At 39.9% G+C, this 21,430-nt stretch overlaps 2 non-coding genes across 2 annotated transcripts; one reads left to right on the top strand and one right to left on the bottom strand.

Moving 5' to 3' along the window:
* Positions 1 to 17,509: 17,509 nt before the first annotated feature.
* Positions 17,510 to 17,615, top strand: TRNAL-CAA (transfer RNA leucine (anticodon CAA)). Its single transcript has 2 exons — positions 17,510 to 17,547; positions 17,570 to 17,615. It is a non-coding gene; the product is annotated as a tRNA-Leu (tRNA).
* Positions 17,616 to 18,051: 436 nt separating this feature from the next.
* Positions 18,052 to 18,123, bottom strand: TRNAQ-CUG (transfer RNA glutamine (anticodon CUG)). Its single transcript has one exon. It is a non-coding gene; the product is annotated as a tRNA-Gln (tRNA).
* Positions 18,124 to 21,430: the final 3,307 nt, after the last annotated feature.

The following is a 21,430-nucleotide window of genomic DNA, read 5'->3' as shown; positions in this document are numbered from 1 at the left end:
AATTGGACAGCTTTGCTTTGCTTTATCTCTCAACTTGCCTCTGTTCATTTTAATTTTCATTACTACACTTTGATTTAAATTCTTTCGACAATGTCATTTTGAGAATGTTTTTTAAATGAGTTAGTAACTGGATGAATACAACCAGTTCTGCTAGTTTCCCTATTTCTAGTCTTTTCCTCTAACCTACTTATATTACACCTCAAAGGAGAGAATCATCCTTAAAACTTTTCTCAAAATGCTTCTTTCATTCTGTCACTTCTTACTGTAGGGGAGAAAGAGATTTCCTCTACCCTCTGGGTCCTTCTGGCTGGGGTACGAATTAAATTGACATGAGACAGAATAATAGGAGAAAATCAAACAAAACTTTATAACATGTATACATGGAGAGACCCAGGAAAAACTGGCTAACTCGCCAAAATGGCAGAGGCTCTCATCTTAAATACCATCTTCAGCTAAAGACAAAGGAGGATGTTGGGGGTGGGGGGAGTCAGCTGAGGGAGGTTACCAGAAAAGCACAGTAAACAAGAGTAAGGTTATTATGCAGATTTAAGTCTTTGCGTTCTGCATTGCTAAGAGTTCCTAGAGATAAAGTCATTCCCCCTTTTTCCTGGTACAGAGAGGGAGATACCGTTACAGATGGAAATTTCACTTACAAATATAGATGTTTCTTAAAAAGGGTAAATTCTACTTTTCAGAGCTTCTCCCATGTCTGCAGTTTTTAAAAGTAACCAGCCCAAAATAATCCTCATGCCAAAGAAACACATTTTGGGGTGGCCAATTCTGATCCCCCCCATTACTCAGAAATCTTCAAAGCTTCCTTTTTGCCTCCAGAACATTGTCCAAACTCTTGAGGATGGAGTCCAGTCTGAGCACTTCTGGCTGACATCTTCACTGTCCTCTTAACAGTGCTGCTAGCCCAGCCTCTGGCTCAGACTGTGCTCACCACAGTCCTCTTCAAGGCTTCCTCATGAATCCTACCCCTTCTTTAGAGCTTAACCTAATCAAGCTGGCCACATGGATCTCTCTCCTTTCCAATCAGCCTCCCGAGCTCACGCAGATCCTCGAATTCTGGTAGTTGGTTATTTTCTTAAGACTTTCTTTGGCTTTGCCTTGTGTGGAACCCTTGACCTGTCTGTCAAGGTTTCAAATCAGGGCATGCTTTTAGAATAGAAAGTGATTTGTGCACTCACATAGTCCAACATACCTTAGAAATAGGGAAACTGAGGTCAGAGGTAACTCCATGAGGACAGAGGCTCCTCTCCAGACCTTCTATGCTCTCCATTACACCTTGCACATAGCTCTAATCATATTGAAAGTGCTTAAATGCTTGTTGAATTATTAGACTAATAATTTGATGATTCCACTGTCACATTTTATGCATACGTTTTATCTTTATAACAGTTGTTATTTATTCCTTTGTAAAATGACAGGGGTGCAAACACCAATGCCTGTTAGAGACAAGAAGGTAACTTATGAGCAGGCCAGACCAGGGACACAATATGGAAAGATGACAACAGTGACTAATTGGAGGACAGACGTCCTTCCTGAGAGGCAGCTACTTTTCATCTCTAGCTGAAGAGGACCCCTGAGAATGTGGGCCCAGGATATTGCCAAAGTTTTAGATTTTCAAGGGACAGCATATACAGTGACAGATGGCAACTAGACTTTTGATAGTGAACACAATGTAGTCTATACAGAAGTTGAAATATAATGATATACATCTGATATTAATGTAATGTTGTAAACCAACATTATTGCAATAAAAAAATAAATAAAAAATGAAGCCATCATGAGCACACACAAGAAAAGAGAGAAGGCACAAATCTGGAGTTTTATGTGAAATTTATTGATTTTTAAGTGTTGGAAACTAACTAAAAATTGTAAAATCATCTTTGCAAGATGAAATTGGCTTCCTGACCTCCAGTTCAAGATTTCTGGTACAGCTATTTATTTTAATAAGAACGTTTCAATCTTAATGCAACATGGAAGGGACTGTTGTTGACTATTTTATACCCAATCTCCACTCCTTCCTTAGAATTTTATTCTAGATAGCAATATGACCAGCTAAAAGATACTTCCCAGGCCGCTTTGCTGCTAATACTGTGGTAAATTCATGAAGGCAAAGCTACAATATGAAACCTTGTCCAGCTGGTTATGGATGTAACCAGGAACACCCTCAACTCACCCAGCATTTCTATTTATTTGTGTGTGTGTACAAGAATGTTTATAGCAACTTTACTCACAAAAGATAAAATTGGAAACAACTCAAATATCCATCAATAGTAAACTGTATAAATAGTGCCATGTTAATACAACAGAATGATACACAGCAATAAAAACAAATGTACTGTTGCTACATGTAACAAGAGGGATGAATCTCATAGATGTTGTGTTGAGCTAAAGAAGCTAGACATAAAGGAGTTCATTCTGTATGATTTCAGTTATACAAAATTCAAGAACAGACAAAAAATAATCCATAGTGATAGAAGTTACCCTCAGAATGGGGATGGGGTGAATTAAAAAAAGGAAGGAGCACATGGGAACCTTCTGGGGACCATGGATAATTTATATCTTGATCTGAGCTATGGTTACATGTGTGTCTACGTATACAAAAATTCATTGACATAATGGGAGTTCCAGGGGAGATGAGAGCAAAAAAGGAGAGCAGAAAGAATATGTGAAGAAATAATAGCTGAAAACTTATCAAATTTGATGATAAAAAATCTTCACATCCAAGAAGCTCAGTGAAGTCCAAGTAGAATACACTCAGAGATCCACACTTAGACAGATTGTAGTCACATTTTCTCAATATATTCCCTTTGTTCCTTTTCAACCTGAAATTCTCACTGTTGACTGTTTTGGGGGGTGAGGGAGCAGGTCATTTCCAGTTATATGTCCTGTATTCAAAGACAGAGAATAATAATATGTGGATCTGAGATTCAGTATTTAAAATGAAACATTTACTCTGAAAGCAGCAGTTGGGCCCCACAGTGTGGATTGTACCATCACACTGAAAGTTCTATGATGCACTGTCACAACAGTCTTGTGCTGATGTATATCTTGTCCCTGGTCCTAACTGCCACTCTGTGCAGAGCCCAGCACTTCTTTCCTACTTCAACATGGTCCTGAGATTGTGGGTGGCCAATGATATCTATGTGGAAGTTTTGGGGTGGGAATTGTGAGAAAGCCTCTTAAAGGAAGCCTACTCAGTTGGGAAGTGCACCTTTTAACCTTCCCACTTCATACTTTTTCCAGCCTGGAATGTGCACATGTTGGTAGGAGTTCGAGCAGCTGTCCTGGACCATGAGGCAAACTTAAAGATGGAAGCCAGCACTAAGATGGTGTAGTGAAAGGTAAAGAAGACTGGGTTCTTACTCACGGCAGAGTGACTGTGTCCAAACTTCATATATGTGAGAGAAACTAAAGCCACTGTCTTGTTTAAGCTACTTATTGGATTGTCTGCATATGAAATAGAAATTAAACCTAACTGATAAAATACAGTTTTTATTAACAAAATATTTTATTTAAAAATAAATTCCTACCTACCCCTTCCACTCAACCTGTCTGTCCTAAGGGTACCAATGATTTCTAATAGTATTGGCTAAATCCAGAGGACACTTTTCAGTCTTCATCTTAATGTTTCTTAGGCATTTGACACTGTTGACCCCTCCCTCCTTGGACTGTTTTTTCTTCCGGGCACCAAACTGAGTAGGACCTGATGAGGCCTATGGTATTTCTGATTCCTCTATTTCTTTTATCTGCCTTTACCAAGTGATACTAAAGTTAGTCTGGGAAAATAAAAATAAAGAATAGTTAGGAAAAACACAAGGCTACAATAATTAAAGTAAGAATAAGCTGATAGATCAATGGGACAGAATAGGAACTGAGAATTAGACCCAAATGTGAATAAGAATTCAGTATAAGATGAAGGAGAAACTGCAGTTGGTTTTGCACATTCAATAAATGATCCTGGAAGACTGGCTAGCTGTTTGGAGAAAAAAAAAGTTCCTGTCTTACTTCTTATACCAAAATATATTCCAGAATAATGCAAGATTTAACTTAAACATATGAATCCATAAAAGCTCTTAAAAAACTGATTGATTAAAAAAAAAATCTTATTGTCTGGAAGGTCTGTCTAAACATGACCCCAAACCCAGAAGCCACAAATGGATGAATTTGATAACATAAAATTAAAAATCAAATGATTTCTCTACAGTCAAAGGATAAAGAAAATTGGGAATAGGTATTTTTAGCAAATAAGACAAAGGATGAATTTCCTTGAGACAAAATACTTTCACAAATATAAGTAAAAAGCAGAGAGAGAGAGAAAATGAGCAAAGGATATGAAGATAGTACGGGGAAAAAGAACAAATTGTTAATAAACATGCAAAAAGAGGAGATTAAACTCACTCTTTGTTAATAAAATAATGTGATGTTTTTAATTTATGAGATTAGTAAAGATTAAAAAGCTCAACAATACTCAGTTTTGGTGAGAATTTGAGAAAATAGGCATTCTGGTACACTGTGGGAATGTAAATTGAGAGAACATGGTTGAGAGCAGTTTGGCAATAGATAAAAATTTTTTAAATGCATATACTCTTTGAACCATCTACTCCACTTCTCTCCCATACACACAAAATAATTGATTACATAAGGATTGTCATTACAGCATTGTTTAGATTTGTAAAATACTGGAACCAACATAAATATGCTTCGATACTGGACAAGTTAATCAAAATACTGTGCAGGCATGCAATGGAATACTATGCAGGTACCAAAAAGAATGAGTTAGATCTATATATACTAATATGGAAAGATGTCTGAGATTTATTCATTCGTTTATTCATTCATCCAACAAGTGTTTATTGAGTGTCCATTATGTGCCAGGCTCTCTTCTAGGCTCCAGGATACTGCAGGGAACAAAACAAAGTTCCTGGGCTCATGGAGTTGCTTTCTAGTGGGATAGATGGACAATAAGCAAACTAAGAAATAAATACATAGTATGAAAGATACCATGAAGAAAAATGAATCAGGATATGGAGGATGGAGAGTGATTGGGTGGTCAGAAGAAGTCTCTCTGATGAAGTTGCCAAATGGCTGCTGTAGTTTTGAGTCTCAAATCTGTATGTCATTGGGCATTTATCCCAGAAAAACGAAAACTTGTGTTCACACAAAAATCTGCATAAAGCATTATTCATAATAGCCAAACCTGGAAACAGCCCAAATGTACTTCAATGGTGAATGGTTAAACAAACTGGCACATCCATATTATGGAATGCTTCTCAGCAATAGAAAGGAATGAACTATGGAAACACACAGCAACTTGAATGCATCTCAGGGGAATTAGGCTGAGTGAAAAAAGTCAATCTCAAAAGGTTACATTCTTTATAATTCCATTCATAACATTCTTGAAATGACAAAATTGTAGAGATAGAGAACCAGTGGTTGTCATGGTTTAGGGAGAAGTGAGGGAAGGAGGTGACTACAAAAGGGTAGCATGAGGGATCCTTGTGATGGAACAGTTCTGTATCTTGACTGTGGTGTTGGTCACATGTGATATCCACACATATGATAAAATTGCATAGAACTAAATACACACACACGAGTGCGTATAAAAATGAGTGAAATCTGAATAGTGTTGGTGGGTTATATTAATGTTAATTTCCTGGTTGTGATACTATACTATATTTATGCAAGATGTTACCATTGGAGGAGAATGAGTGAAGGGTATACTGGATTTCTATTATTTCTTACAACTATATGTGAATCTATAATCATCTCAATATAAAAAGTTAAAAAAGGAACCGGCCCTGTGGCTTAGCAGTTAAGTGCGCGTGCTCTGCTGCTGGTGGCCCGGGTTCGGATCCCGGGCATGCACCGACGCATCGCTTGTCTGGCCATGCTGAGGCCGTGTCCCATATACAGCAACTAGAAGGATGTGCAGCTATGACATACAACTATCTACTGGGGCTTTGGGAGAAAAAAATAAAATAAATAAAATTAAAAAAAAAAAACAAAAAAGTTAAAAAAATTTCCACACGTCACAACTTCCACATCTTGTTTTCTCCCAGCAAGCGAAGCCTTGTGTTTGGCACTTATTGGACTAATCACCATGGACAGAGGAATGCTGTGTGCTGCTATGCTTACATTTGGTTTTACTATCCATCCCTGAACCAGTTAAGGTGGCAAGGGAACTGAGATAATGCTCACAGGTCAATGCTGTCAAGACCCATCCTTGAAGTCAAAACTCTACAAACCACATGGGTACTGTAGAGTGGACTGTACTGGACGCTGGTGAAACATCCACAAGGTCTGCTGTATCACTTTCCCCTACTCTGACTCTGTTTAGTCATTTGGGCCCTATATCTTTTACAATTAGGTTCTCCTGGGTATGATGGGAAACCCAAATAATGGGCTTAAATATGACAGAGTTTTTATCTCTCTCACATAAAAGAAAACCAGAAGAAGATGATTCAGGGTTAGTATGGCAAATTCATCATCCTTAGTGGCTCAGTCTCTTTCTATTTTTCTGCCCCAACATTCTTGGGCAGGCGTCTACCCTCAAGGTCATCTCGTAGTCAAAGGTGGCTGCTGGAGTTTCATAATCCTGACAGGAAGGAGAAAGGGCAAAAGGTCACCTTTCCCAGGTGAGTGAACCCCCAGTTTAAAAAAGGTGGCCATTTAATTCATTGTCCAAACTTGAACACCTTTGAGTTGGAAAGGGGGTGCTTTTAATAATTATACAAGGACACAGGTGTCTCAGATAAATTGGGACTGGGGAGGGCAAGAACTGGCTACCCCAAAATGTGTCTCTTTGGCTTGATTATTTTTAAGAACAAAAGACTCTGAAAGAAACTTTGACCTTCCCCCTGATAAATAAATGACAGGCAATAGGATATTGGAGCATATGAGGAAGCCATTTGGTGTAAAACTAATTTGGCCTGAACTTGTTCTTCCAAAAGGCCCTGATGTGGCCATTGAGCATGCATTGTATATCTGCTTTAAGTATTTACTATGTCCCAGAGACAAGAAAAATGCCCTTAAAGATAACGATGTAACTTCTCCCAAATCCTCATTTCCTTAAGGATAAGCATCTCTCCCTAGGCTAGGGATTGATTGCTGACCTGCTGTGCTACCTTGTTATAAAAGGGACATTCCAATCATATGTGATACATGCTCTTTGATGGTATATAACCACTCTGTACACCCCCACTTCTTTGCAGTGCCCTATTCCTTTGCGAAAGACTCTCCTAGGCTATATGGTCTTCAGATCTGGCTCATAATAAACTCACCCCAATTTTGATTTATAAATTGGTTATGGATTATTTGCATTGACACCCCTGACTGCCTAAAAGAATTTAAAATAGAAGGGCTTGTTCCAGGAAGGAGCTAATATCATAATGAGATAGGCAAGAAGCTAGATATGAGCTGGGAGCAAGGTCATGCCACCAGGTACAGCATCCTAATTACCAGGCAGTGGCTTATCAGACATGCAACACTCTCCCGGACCCTGACCGAGAGTGGCCCCATGCCTAATTGTACCCTCATTTGCATTGAGGTTTTGACCCCCCCTTGCAGGGGATCACCGCCATGACAGTTCCAGAGATGCCTCTGTAAGGAAAAATCTCCCCCTGCCAATGTGTGGGTGGAGACAATGCCCCAGTTGGTCCACCTTCCAAGATCCTCACCTGCCCCTGGGACCCGACCTTCCAAAGACACCGACCACCACAACTTTGGTGCAGTAGCTCCCCTTGAGCCTGCCCGCCCCTCCCCTTGGGGGTGTACTTCCACTTTGCTAATAAATCCTCCTCTGTTAAAACTTCTGCTGTGTGTCCACTCTCAAATTCTTTTGTGTCTGTGGACCAAGAACCTGGGACCCCACTGCTCCACTCAGGTCACATTGTCTATAGTTGGACCATTTGTATTTCCATTTCCATGTAAATGGCCTTCCTCCCCCTTGAAGTCCCAAACCACTACCCTCAACATCCTCTTTTGTCTTTAGCTGAAAATGGTATTTAAGGTGGTGGCTTTGACCATTCAATGAGTTACTCAGCTTTCCTGGGTTTCTCCCATGTATACACGTTATAAAGCTTTGTTTGATTTTCTCCTGTTATTCTGTCTCATGTCAATTTAATTCTTAGACCAGCCAGAAAGACCTAGAGGGTAGAGGGATTGTCTTCCTCCTCTACAGGACAAATCATCACCCTGTCTTTGAAGATCCTACTCAGAAGGCTCTTCTACTCCACAACTCCTGCCTAAGTATCATTGGCCACTGCAAAAGGAGGTTGGGGGTGCAGTCTTTCTGGGCACATTGCTAACCAGGATAAAAATCTGGGTTTGTAAGCACGGAAGGAAGAAGATGAGAATGGCTATTTGGTAGGTTATTAGCGGTTTCTGTCACAAGCCATGAATTAGCACTATTTGTGACCTGAATTTCACAGAGTTTTTATGAAACACGTCCTTTTAGCTCTTGGCTTTCACCCTTCTCTCCAAAGGCACTCAAAGTAGTTTATGAAACATGACTATGGCCAAACCCTCCTTTGTCTTCTTTTTTTCCCTCTCTCCTTCACTTTCCAACATTTCCCCTCAGCCAAAAGTCAAAAGTCTCTGTGAAAGAGACCTGAGAAGTGCATGCACTCGAGTGTGCCCTGCGCTGAGTCCTCTCGTTAGCATAAACTGTCAGGTGTGCTTCAAGGGGCCCAACAAGAACAACAGACACTCCTATCACCAGGAAAATTCCAGGTGTTTAGAAGTTACCTCCCAGGAGAAGATGAAGACCAGACCTCTCTTTTGGTGAGGCCAAATTCCTTACTACACAAATAACTTGAAGACAAGATATGAAAACCTTCATAGAAATATTAGAAAAGTCTCAAACTTAGTATAAACAAAAACCCTGCTTTCTTATCATTCATTTTACCCCAGCTTGGAAGAGCATTTCAGGGTAGCTTGTAAAAGGTGACAAAGTAGGAAACACTACAGTCCCTTTTCAGCTTCTTGCTTTTGCTCTCTCATTGATATGGAGGCGATGAATGGCTGGGACGGGGGTGCAGAAAGCAAAGTAGAGGGGATACTAGGCCTACAATTAAAGAACCTTGGAGAGAAGTGATCAAAGGACTCCCAGTAATCTGGAGGCAATTCTTCTTTGGGGTGAAAAGTTGGTGGACCTTTTGTATTTTTTTAATTTTGTACCATGTGCATGCCTTATTTATCCAAAACAAATTAAAAAAAAGGACACAAATGAGTTCTCAAGTATTTAAAGTACTTCTGCACAGGGAAATAGATATTCTGTTTTAAATCTCAAACTTTAAAGATGGTTTTGCTTGAGTAAAGAGTTTTGTTTCAGAAATTTACTTTTTGATTTTGAGAAATATTGGCCCATTTACAAATAAGCTCTGAAATTTCTTCTAATAGTAAAAGAAGCAGGAGGTATCTCATTTTAAGATAGTGGTCTGTCCATTCCACAGCCTCTGAAAATTTCTGTTATAAGACAGCATTTATCGTGCTATTTTTAGATTTATTTACTATTCAAATCTAGCTTTTTGGTCTAATTGAGACTATGTAAAAAAAAAACAGAGTGAGAAGCAAAGTAGTTAAAAAGAAAACAGCAAAGAAAAAAATGGTCAAAAATGTGTTAATTTAAAAATTATGGGGCCGGCCCCATGGCTTAGCGGTTAAGTGCACGCGCTCCGCTCCTGGCGGCCTGGGTTTGAATCCCGGGCGTGCACTGATGCACCGCTTCTCCAGCCATGCTGAGGCCGTGTCCCACATACAGCAACCAGAAGGCTGTGCAACTATGACATACAACAATTTACTGGGGCCTTGGGGGAAAAAAATAAAAAATAAATAAATAAATAAATAAAAATTATGGTACGTGCTACAATGATATGTCATTACATGTCATTAAAAAGAATGTGTGCACTGATGTGAAAAGATATCCAACTTATGTTGTTATGTTAAAAAGTTGCAGTACATTATGTAGGATGAATTAATTTTCTTGTAAAATTAAATACTAATGTAAATACTGAAAAAATATCTGGAAGAATATAAACCAAATTATTAAGGATGTGATGTTTTGGAAGGACTGGGAGGAGGGAATAGATTATGAGTGACTTTCTGGATTATATATTTCTGTGATATATGTTTTAGTTTTGCTACAAGCATATATTATTTTGTTAGCAGAAAATACAGTACAGATAATTTAAAAGTCACAAAAAGGGAGGGATAGTTAGAGAGCTAGCCAAGACACTGCAAAGTGTTATGGGCTAAGAACTCAAGGGTTACATACTCTCGTCTCAGACTCTTTTTTTATTTCAAAATTTAAAACTCTTATTGTATGGTTAGTACTCTTTTCAACCACTTCAAATCCTTTGTGGCTGTCTGTAAGAGCAATAATAAGTAAACTTTTTGGAGGATATTGGTAAACTGTGAGAGAATCTGACTTGCAATAAATTTACATGTAGAAGAAAATTTGGACAGGCAGGGCTGATAAATTTGGCTGGATAAATTCATGCAAAAAATGAGCAATGGTGAGAAAATTGGTTGTGGTGAACAGACTCTGAGTCCTGAGCCCTTATAGGAGGGAGAGCCGCTGAAGCTTTGTGAACATAGCAGTGACTTATTGACAGTCCAGGCCATAGTAAAGGCATTACCTTACTACCAGGAGGACGGATTTAGAGGCTTTTTGCACTAGTGGTACAAGAGGACATTAGCAAGGAAAGAACTAATAGAAACAGAGGAATGGGCAGATAGGCTGGATAAAAATCAGGATACTCAGTGCCATTCTCTTCAGCTATTTCTGAAGAGAATGAAACTGAAACAGACAAGGAGGAGAGAGATTCCTTAAAGTAGAGAAATAGAGAGGCATGCAGTAATGAAAAGAGCTAGAAGCAGAGAGAGAGAGAAGGAGAGCAGGTTTACTTGTACTTTGGGAAGAGATAGAAGTTCTCTTTTGAACAGATGTGGCTTTGTAGTCACCCGGCAACCCCGCAGAGACAGAACCCGAATGGCAAACTCTCAGAATGGACTACTATGGATCTAGAGGGGGACTGAGAATAAGTAGGAGGAAAAGAATTGGGAAACTTAATGATTCGCACTTATCTTTTCTCTTCTCCTTCTTTCAGGTTGATGGGGAAGGAGAGATGAGTTGTTTATTTAATAGGTACCTACTTAGAAGCTGTTATGTACTGAGCTTTGTTCATTAAGGCACAAAGTATTTCTAGATCCTGCAAGGTAGGTGCTATTACTATGATCCCCATTTTATGGCCATATAAATTGTTAAGTAAATTGTCTAAGGTCACAGAGTCAGTGAATGACAGAGCCAGGACTAGAATCCAGGTAGACTGGCTCCAGAGTCTGGGCTTTAACCACTACACTAAATGGCCTCACTTAATCTGACCCAGGTCTCTTCCAGGCACTTTTTTTTTTTTTTTTAACCAGATACATGTATTGCTGTGTTTATTTAGTTCTCCTGACAATAATCCTAGTGTAGGTTATTACTTTTGGTGATGAGCCTGAAGAGTCTTAGATTATACGAGCAATCTGGGACAAGATACAAGATTCAAGAACTCAAGGCATACTCAGGTAATACTTTCATGGAAAAATGAGATTATTTTCTTTTTGAATTGATAATTTGCTTCCCAACATTTAACTGTATTCTATTTCCTGAGGATCAAATCTTTGGAGACAGTGGGGAAAAAGCTAATCTGATCCATCCTTTCAAACAGTGAGTTTGGGGGATTTTGTTGAACACAGGCACTTTGATGTGAGCAGAGAATGCCTGGTAAGTACTCTAGACAAGATTCCTGCCCTTATGGAGCTCACAGGCCACTGGGGGCTAGGTGGGGCAAGGATGGTAGCAATCTCCAAGATAGTCATCATCAGTTTCTTTCCTCCCCATATGGGCAGGTCATTGCATCAATGAGAACTATGGTCTACTCTACTCCCTTGAATCTGGGCTGGCCTACAAACGCTCTGACCAATACGGTGTGGCGGAGTGATTCTACACCAGTGCTGGGCCTGGCCTATAAGAACACTAACATCCTCTGCCTTGGTCTCTTAGACTTTTCGGCCACCACAGAAGTTGTCTGTGTTAGTCTGCTTGGGTTACCATAACAAAATACCACAGACTGCATGACTTAAACAACAGAAATTTATTTTCTCAGTTTATTTTCTGGAAACTGGAAGTCCAAGATCAAGGCGTCAGCAGAGCTGGTTTCTCCTGAGGCCTCTCTCCTTGGCTTGCAGACAGCCACCTTCTCTCTGAGTCTTCTCGTGCCCTTTACTCACTGTACATTCACCCTGATATCTCTTCCTGTTCTTATAAGGACACCAGTCCTATTGGATTAAGGCCCTACCCTTATGACCTCATTTAAGCTTAATTACATTTATAAAGGCCCTATCTCCAAATATTGTTACAATGGGGGTTAAAGCTTTAACATATGAATTTTGAGGGAACACAATTCAGTCCATAACAATGTCTGACTACTCCACCATGGGACTCTATAGAGTGGGAGAGGGACTCAACTGAGCCCATCCTTCCAGCCATTCCCTGACAAAGGCATCAGGTGTGTGAATGAAGAGCAGCCCAACTGCCAGAGGCATGCATTCTGAGTCACCAGTCAATGCCACACGGAACAGAAGAATCACTCTTAACGAGCCCTCAGTTTGGGGGTAGTTTGTTACCCAATATGGAATAATTAGAATAAGGAGTGGTATTAGGTTATTAAACAAATCAGTATATGGTTACTAATTGTGACAAGAGCTATGAAGGAAGAGACAGGATGCTATGAAAAAGAACAGTGCAGGTAGAAATGGCATCCTGAACTGCAAGAGAGAAATTATCGAGGGACCCAGAGTATTTCAGGCCTGAAGACGATTACAACACCTTTGTGAGCTCTAGAACAGTTTCTTTTTCCATTCCGGGCTAAACTTGAACAAGCAGATGCTTCTGCTTTCCTTGCAGGTGGTCCCCTCCCTCCAGAATCAGCCTCTCATACAACTTTCTCTATCCTCCCAAGTCACAACAATTTCTCCCTTCTTTTAACATCTTCAGAATTTATACTTGAGTAGCATCTAATTGACATTGAATAAGAAATTGTCTCCTATTGTAATTTTAAACTTATTGAGGTAAAACATGCATAAAGTGCACAAGTTTTCAGTGTATAGCTTAATGAATTGTTATGAGCATAGCCACCAGCCAGATAAAAATGAAGAACATTCTCAGCATCCCAGGAGGCGCTCTCATGCTTCTTCCCCATCAATATCCACCCTAAGAGGTTACCAGAAGAAATCACTATTCCAAATTTCTGATTTATTTCTCCTGTTCTTGAACTTCATATAAATAGCATCATATAGTAAGCACTTTTTTGTTTCTGGCTTTTTTTACTCATTATGTCTGTAAGATTCATTCTTATCTATAGCAGTAATTCAATTTTCTTTTCTGCCGTATGGCGATTCACTGTATGAGTGTATCACAATTTATTTAATCATTTGTCATTGACGGGTATTGGGTTGTCTTAAGTTCTTGTCTATTGTGAATAAAGCTCCCTAAACATTCTTATATATGCCTGTGGATGGACAAATGCACTCATTTCTAGGAGTGGAATTGATGAATCACAGGAGAGGTATATGTTTATTTTTTTAGATATTGCCAAGCAATTTTCCAAAGCGATTGTACCAATTTACATGTCTGTCAGTATATATATAAATAATTTATATATATAATTATATATAAATTATATATATATAATTTTAGCCATTCAGGGGGATTTATAAGGGTATCTCATTGTGATTTTAATTTACATTTTCCTGATAATTAATGATATTGAGCATCTTTTCATACGTTTACTGAGCATTTGACTGGCCTCTTTAGTCAAGTGCCTGATCCAGTCTTTTGCCCTTTAAGAAAAATAAAGTATTTGTCTTTCTCTTGTTAATTTGTAGAAGTTCTTTATATATCTGAGATGAGTTCCTCGTCAGATATATATATTGCAAATATTTTCTCCCAGTTTATGGCTTCCCTTTTAACTTATTTAATGGTATTTTTTGATGAACAGAAGTTTTTAGTTTTGATGAATTCCACTTAATCAACTTTTTTCTTTTTGGTTACTACTTCCTGTTTTTGAAATCTTTGCCTACCCTGAGTTTATTAAGATATTTTCCTTCTTCTAGAAGCTTTACTTTCCCTTTCATATTTAGGTGCATGATCCATTTTGAACTCATTTTTGCGTTTAGTGTGAGAAAGGGGTCTCGATCTGTTTTTTTCCCAATTGGTTCAGTACCATTTATTGAAAAGTTATATCATAAATTTGTAAATGCGTATATGTCTATTCGTTTCATCTTAACACTCTGTCCTAAAGGCAGAAAATAGATGCAATAAGGGAAAACCAATGGCCTGCCCCGTGGCTTAGCAGTTAAGTGCTCATGCTCCTCTGTTGGCGACCCGGGTTCAGATCCTGGGCGCGCACCGATGCACCGCTTCTCTGACCATGCTGAGGCCACGTCCCACATACAGCAACTAGAAGGCTGTGCAACTATGACATACAACCATCTACTGGGGCTTTGGGGGGAAAAAATAAATAAACTTAAAAAAATGGAAAACTAGTTCACCAGATTTACTTGTTTCTTTTAACTAACTATAAAATTTACATAAATTCATATATATTGGGGTGGTTTTAGCAGCTTTTAAAGATTTCCATGAGGTTATAATTGACCTGTTTTCACTTTGTCTTAATAATGGCATTTTAGGGTGGATTTAATTTGTCCTTTGCCCAGCAGGGAAAAGACAGATTGAGGGACATAAAAGAAATATATTCGTAAAATATATTAATCAAGAATGTGTTTTATTATAAGAATATATCCATAAGGGGGCCAGCCCTGTGGCTTAGCAGTTAAGTGCACGTGCTCCGCTACTGGTAGCCCGGGTTCGGATCCCGTGCACGCACCACCGCACTGCTTGTCCCACCATGCTGAGGCGGCCTCCCACATACAGCAACTAGAAGGATGTGCAACTATGACACACAACTATCTACTGGGGCTTTGGGGAGAAAAAAGGGAAAAAAGGAGGAGGATTGGCAATAGACGTTAGCTCAGGGCCAGTCTTCCTCAGCAAAAAGAGGGGGATTGGCATGGATGTTAGCTCAGGGCTGATCTTCCTCACATACACAAAAAAAGAATATATCCATAAGAATTCTTTACATTTAAGCTTCATGACTCTCTTTTTGTGGATATATTTATTTACTTATTCATTCATTAATTCAACAAATATTTATTAAATTCTTTAATATAATAATTTATATTCATATATATTTCATTTTTAGTTAAATAAATATTCAGAGTTTTCATCATGACTTCATAATATTTTTCACAGCTGAGCTACATGATATTCCATAATTACTTTTCTTTTCTTTGACAACCTTTGTTATTCCTGGAATTAATAATTGCCTCTCATGTCTTTGCTTACTATCTAAATATTTGTCCCTAACTCCACACCAGCTTTCTGATACTATTTTATGGTCAAACACATGAGGCAATATGTCAGTTCTATTCTCCCCCTTGGAAACATTCCTCTTGGAGTCCTACTTTTTCCTGCTCCTCCCCAGACTGATTGTGGTCTAGGCAGCAGGCAGCCTCAAACTTGTCTTCACCTCTCTCCTGTGTTAGGTCCCCTATTATAGAATTTCACCTCTTCTTTTTCTTAGTTTAATTCCCTGTTTGATGGAACAATTCCTCAGAAGCTTCCTGAGAAAGGGGATTGGGAGGTAAAAATTTTTTTGAGAACTTGCAAGACTGAAAAATGTCCACTCACACTTGATTGATAGTTTGGCTGGGTTCAGAAAGATAGTGTGGAAATTATTTTCCTTCACAGAAGTGATTTGGAAGGCCTTCCTCACTGCCTAAGCCCATCAAAAATCAAAGTGCTGGAATTGAAAGCAGCGTGGTTCAGTCTGCTACTTCACTGCCTTCTGGCTTTCAGTGTTGCTGTTGAGAAGAAATGCCATCCTGATTCCTAATCTTTTATACATAACCTTTTTGTTTTCTCTCTGGAAACTTTTAGGCTCTCCACTTTATCCAAAGGTCCTGATATTTCATGATGATGTGCTTTAATGTGGGGCTTTTGTCACACATTATGCAGGCCATTTGGTGGGCTTTTTTTTTTTTTATTCTGGAGATTTTAGGTCTTCAGTTCTGGAAAATAATCTTGTGTTATGTCATTATCTTCTTTCCTTCATTTTCTCCCTTTCTCTTCCTGGAAGCCCCAGTAGTTTGATGGCATAGTGTCTACTACACATCCTTTTATTTCCATATCGATTCTTTCCTATTTTCCACTTCCACTCCACACTTTCTAGATTTCTACAATTTTATTTTGAAATTCTTTTTAAAGAAGTCTACCATCATAATATTAATTTTAAGAACTCCCTCCTCTCCTTGTTTCACGAATGCAATATCTTCTCTTACCTCACTGAGGCTTTAATTATAATTTTAAAAAATCTAGTTTCTTGCTTTATATTTGTTTCGTCTTCGTTCCTTTTCCTACCTCCTGTCTGTATCAGTCCTTATCTTTATTGTAGAAATATTGTTACAAACATCTGGCGATTCTCGGTTGTCGTTCATATTCAAAATAAGGAACTGGAAACCTGATTGTGGGACCTCCGTGGGGGTGGACCAGGCTTGTAGACTGGAGAGTCTTTGGGGATCGCGCGGAGACCAGGCCATTTTGTTGGGGGATCTTAGCATGTTAGTGTCTGTAGTTCTTTTTCTCTGGGATCAATTTCCACTGACATACCTTAAACCTCCTGCCAAAAGGGGACGGAGTGGACATGAACCTGTTTGTCGAGTTCTGCGAGCCTGGCGAGGGAAGAGATCGGAGGATTTGGGCTCAGTGCCCACATTCCCTTCGCGCCACGCTGGTTTTTCACTCCCGCGCTTTTCCCTCTTTCAACTCCTGACCAGGCCAGCCTCTGCAACTCACATCAACAGCCAGTCTTTGTGCTCAAGGCCCCGAAACTCGACTCACCTTGCCCCTCTCTGGTCTATATTAACTCGCCTGTTTTCTCCCCAGGGCTAGACTGGCTTGCTCACTTCTTCCCCGCTGAGTTCCCATAATTCGGTTGGTTTGCCGGGCAGCTTCTCCGGAACGGAGCCTGCACCATGTGTTCTTGTTACAGATAAACGGAGTTCTCTCTTGTTCAGTCGGGAGTCGGTTCCGGGTTGTTAGGATCCTCGCGCTCCAGTGCCCTGGGACGTGCAGGGAAGGGCAGAGGGAAGAGAGAGGAGAGAAATTGTAGCCCAGCTTGAAAGGAAAGCCTCGCGAGTTCAATCAAAGTTCCTGACTTCGCTGAGAAATGAAGGTTCAGTACATTCATAAGGTTTACATTTCCATATCTTAGATAAACTCTAAACTGAATATACTACTAATAACAATAATGACTTATAGTGAGTGGGTTTCATCACACTGATTTTTCATCACAACTGAAGATTTTATTCATCTGGAAAAGAGTTTGCCCCAGGTGTCAGGATGGCCGAGTGGTCTAAGGCGCCAGACTCAAGCTCTGCTTCCTCAGACGGAGGATTCTGGTCTCCGAATGGAGGCGTGGGTTCGAATCCCACTTCTGACATGACATTTTCCCCCTCTTTAATCTCAACCACGTTCTCAGCCGTTTTTTGTTTTCATTCTCTCTACTTTTTCCTTTTCAACCCTAACTGCGGACCCTCAATGAGGTCTGTCCCCTTCCTCTTCCGTTTTGGTTGCTACTTAACACGGATCACGTTTTGCTCTGTACTCTAGTTTGTTCATTAAAGGCACGTTTACTGAACGCTCATTAGCCCCAGGGCGTCCTGGGAGAAAAATTAGTTTTGTGGGAACAGGAAGACATGTATGTACACAGACTAGGTGATGACAGGCTGGTCCTGAGCTCACGGAACATCCGGATCGTAGTCTCGTGTCCTTCCTCACTAGCCCATCCCACCAAAAATCAAAGTGCTGGAATCGAAAGCAGCATGGTTTACTCTGTTACGTGATTGGAAGTAAGGTAGAACGAGAAAGAAAACGACAGGTTCCACCGAGATTTGAACTCGGATCGCTGGATTCAGAGTCCAGAGTGCTAACCATTACACCATGGAACCCCTGTTGACAATGCTTGGACACACTGTCCACCTGATACCTCTTTTCTTGTGCCGCCCCCCCCCCCCTTTTTTTTAAGTGAGAGAGATGTATAGAATACAAATGAAAATGAAAAGCCACTTTAAACGAAAGCTCTGTCTCTTCTTCCTAATTGATTTTTAAAAATTTACGGGGGCAATTTTCTTTGGATGGAAAATCTCTGCACTTTTCAACCGCAGGGCGATGGAAAAGCCAAACACAAGAATGGGAGGTGGGTGGCGAGGGGGCTTTCACTGATTGTTTCCACCGCACCTTCTTCCCAAGTTTCTTTCCCTCGACGTCAGAGGCAGGGGAGGGTCCTGATCCAAGAATATTGTTATTTCTGGCGGTTTTGGTTTTGCTTTCATTTCCGAACCAAGCAAGGGCAAATTGGATTTTAATCTCACTGTTCGAAAGGACGAAAAGAAAAATATAACATCTCCTTACTACGGCTTTACTTATTCATTCTAGAATACCTGCAGACACCTCTAGAGCAACCTGGGAGTTTCCTGGTGCTTCCCGCTCAGTTGCAACCACAGGCTTGAAATTTTAAAATCTGGCCTCACTCCAAAATGCCCTAAGTGCGGGACCGGGTCTCATTCCTCTTTGACACCCCAAGGTCTGGTACACAGTAGAAGCGTAATCAATGCTTGTTGCATGAACGCATAGATGAAAGTATGAGTGAATGAATGAATGAAAGAACGAGTGAATGAATATTCAGTAGGATATCCCAGCTTGAGGCTTTTTTGAGGGTTTCTTTTTTCTTCTCTCCATAGGCTAAATCTGACAAGTCTAAAGGGGATGGCTATTGCATTTTTTTGTTTGTTTGTTTGCCTTTCCAGGTCCCAGCTCCCGGGTGAACATTCCAGTGTTCATATGGCTCCATAGATAGGTGTCCTTGGGTGTGGGTGACCAAGAGAGGATGTCAGAGTACTGGGCAGGGTCATTCATTTTTCTAAATCTCAACTTTATTAAGATAACATGATTATTTCCAAATAACCATAAGAACAACATATAACAAAAAGATCATATATGTAGCACGACTGGAAGACATACTTGGGTATAAATTACTACTTTAGTCAATGTAAATATTAATTATTGGCCATTTATTCTTAATGTGCCTCTGGTAGTCTCCCAAGGTTGAATTGCTAAGGAATCCCTGAACGATTTTTTGGCATTCATTCTTTTGTTGTATCTCCAACCAAGCAAGGTGCCTGTCACAAAATAGCTGCTCAATAAATATGGGTTGAAGTGAATATATGGTTTGGGAGGTGGAGATGGAAGCTGTAAAATTCAAAGACTTTTGGCTAGGTGACTATTAAGTTCTCCTAAGTGTCTATCCACTCCCTCCACACACATAAACTCTCCATTCTAGCTTCATGAGTCTCCTAGCCTTAAAAGATGGTCTAAGCTGTGTCAGATCCAGGTGAATAACAGAGAAAGTCTTTCTTCCCCAGCAGAGGTGGGATGCTTTTTATTCCACGAGCTACAACCTTATTTCTTAAAGAAAAAGAAAAAGATCCACTGGTTTTAAAATGATATCAGAACCTCAAAAGCCCACTATTCAACGATAAGATTTAAATTGCTCTCTGAGGATAGGCAAGGAAGAAGGGGCTTAGATGACCACTTTTTCAACCTTAGCACATTTATCCCCCAGGAAAGGATAGTGGGTAAAGACCTGGAAAATAGGCCAGATCACCATGGGTTGGTTTATTTGTTCTTGAGTCTGGAGTTCAGAAGGCTGTACTTTTCCCTTGCAATTGCCCATGGTTGGTTCACAAATATCTCAAGGTGAATGCAAACAAATGAAGACCACTGAGGGGAATGACTAGGGGAAGAGATGACTGGGTCCCACAATCCAGAAGCAATTCACTTCCCTGGTAACCTAAGCAAGGATGGTTTGCAGTCACCTGTAACAGAGCTGAATCCAGAAAGAGCAAGGCAGTGTGGCATAATCAGCAGTCCAAAACCAAGTTCAGCTGGAGTGTCCTGTAGAAATGGGGCTACAGAACACTGACTCTATCTAAAACTGAAGATCTCAGGCTCTTCCTGGCTCCTCAGCTCTGTATACCATGTTCACGTCACAGGTTAGAAAGATATTCTTTTATGTATTGATTTATCCATTGAAACTTACCACAAATATTTATTTAGTTTTCATGAGGTGGGGAAGCAAGTGAAATATGGTTCTATATCTCACAAAGCTTATGATGCATGGGGAAAAACAGACAATTACACAGAAATTTACAAAAGTTATGGTAATCACTAAAATAAGTCACGTATTGAGTGATAACAGAGCATACCCAATGGAAACCAACAGGAATACCCAATTAAGGGCGGGTAGCAATGAGGAAAGCATGCGAGAGGAAGGGAGGGCTGAGCTGAGGCCTGCTGCATACTCCCCAGCACACTGCATTTCCCCTTTGCTGTATTTATCAGATTGGGATTTTAAAAAATTCATTTATGAATCCGTGAATTCACTCATTCAACTTATGAAGTAAATATCCACTCATTCTAACAACTCAGACAGAAGTGTCTAAAGTAAAATTTATAATCTTCCCACTTCCCTGTCCTCTGACACTGTTATCACTGGGAACAATTTGAAGTGTGTCCTTCTACACATTGTACTGTCGGGGGAAGAGGGAGAATCTCCCTCTGCCCTTTTCCTTAAGGTTCTTATGGCTGGCCAAATAATTAACAAGACAGGTTAGCAGGAGAAAATAATACTAAGTTTAATAACATGTATACATGGGAGAAACTCAGAAATGAGCAACTCATCCCTCTGTCTAAGCTGCTTGCTTAAGTATTGCAGCTAAAGGTGAGGAATGTGTTGGGGGTGGGTAGTGGTCTGGGACTTCAGAGGCCAGGAAGACAATTCTTTTCAGGGTCATCTATAGATATTGCAGTCAGGGAGAGACAGAGTTTTTGATAAAAGGGGCTTGGTGCCTTTCCTATTGTAACCTCTATCCTACATTATCTTTACAGCCATCATGATAATAACTCCTTCCTGAAACAGATCTTTTGTTTTAAATTCTTTAGGCAGTTTGGGAGAGGAAACTCAAATATTCTTCTTGAGTTCTCTGAGTCTTTATTGGCTTCAGCTCGAAATAATCCGCATACCAGAGTGGTGTCTCCTGGGGTAGCTTGCCCTGAGCACCATCAGTTCTATTGGGTAACATTCTTTTGGTAACAATATATCTAAGATGTCATTCATAGTTCAATCTTATTCTTTACAGTGGAAATTATGTCACCTTGGGGCCATTATGCTCTAATGCTTGTCTTCCCTACTAGGCA

Source organism: Diceros bicornis, chromosome 14 (genome assembly GCF_020826845.1).
Source record: "Diceros bicornis minor isolate mBicDic1 chromosome 14, mDicBic1.mat.cur, whole genome shotgun sequence".
Classification (NCBI taxonomy): Eukaryota; Metazoa; Chordata; class Mammalia; order Perissodactyla; family Rhinocerotidae; genus Diceros; species Diceros bicornis.
This window is presented reverse-complemented; position numbering and strand designations above follow the sequence as displayed.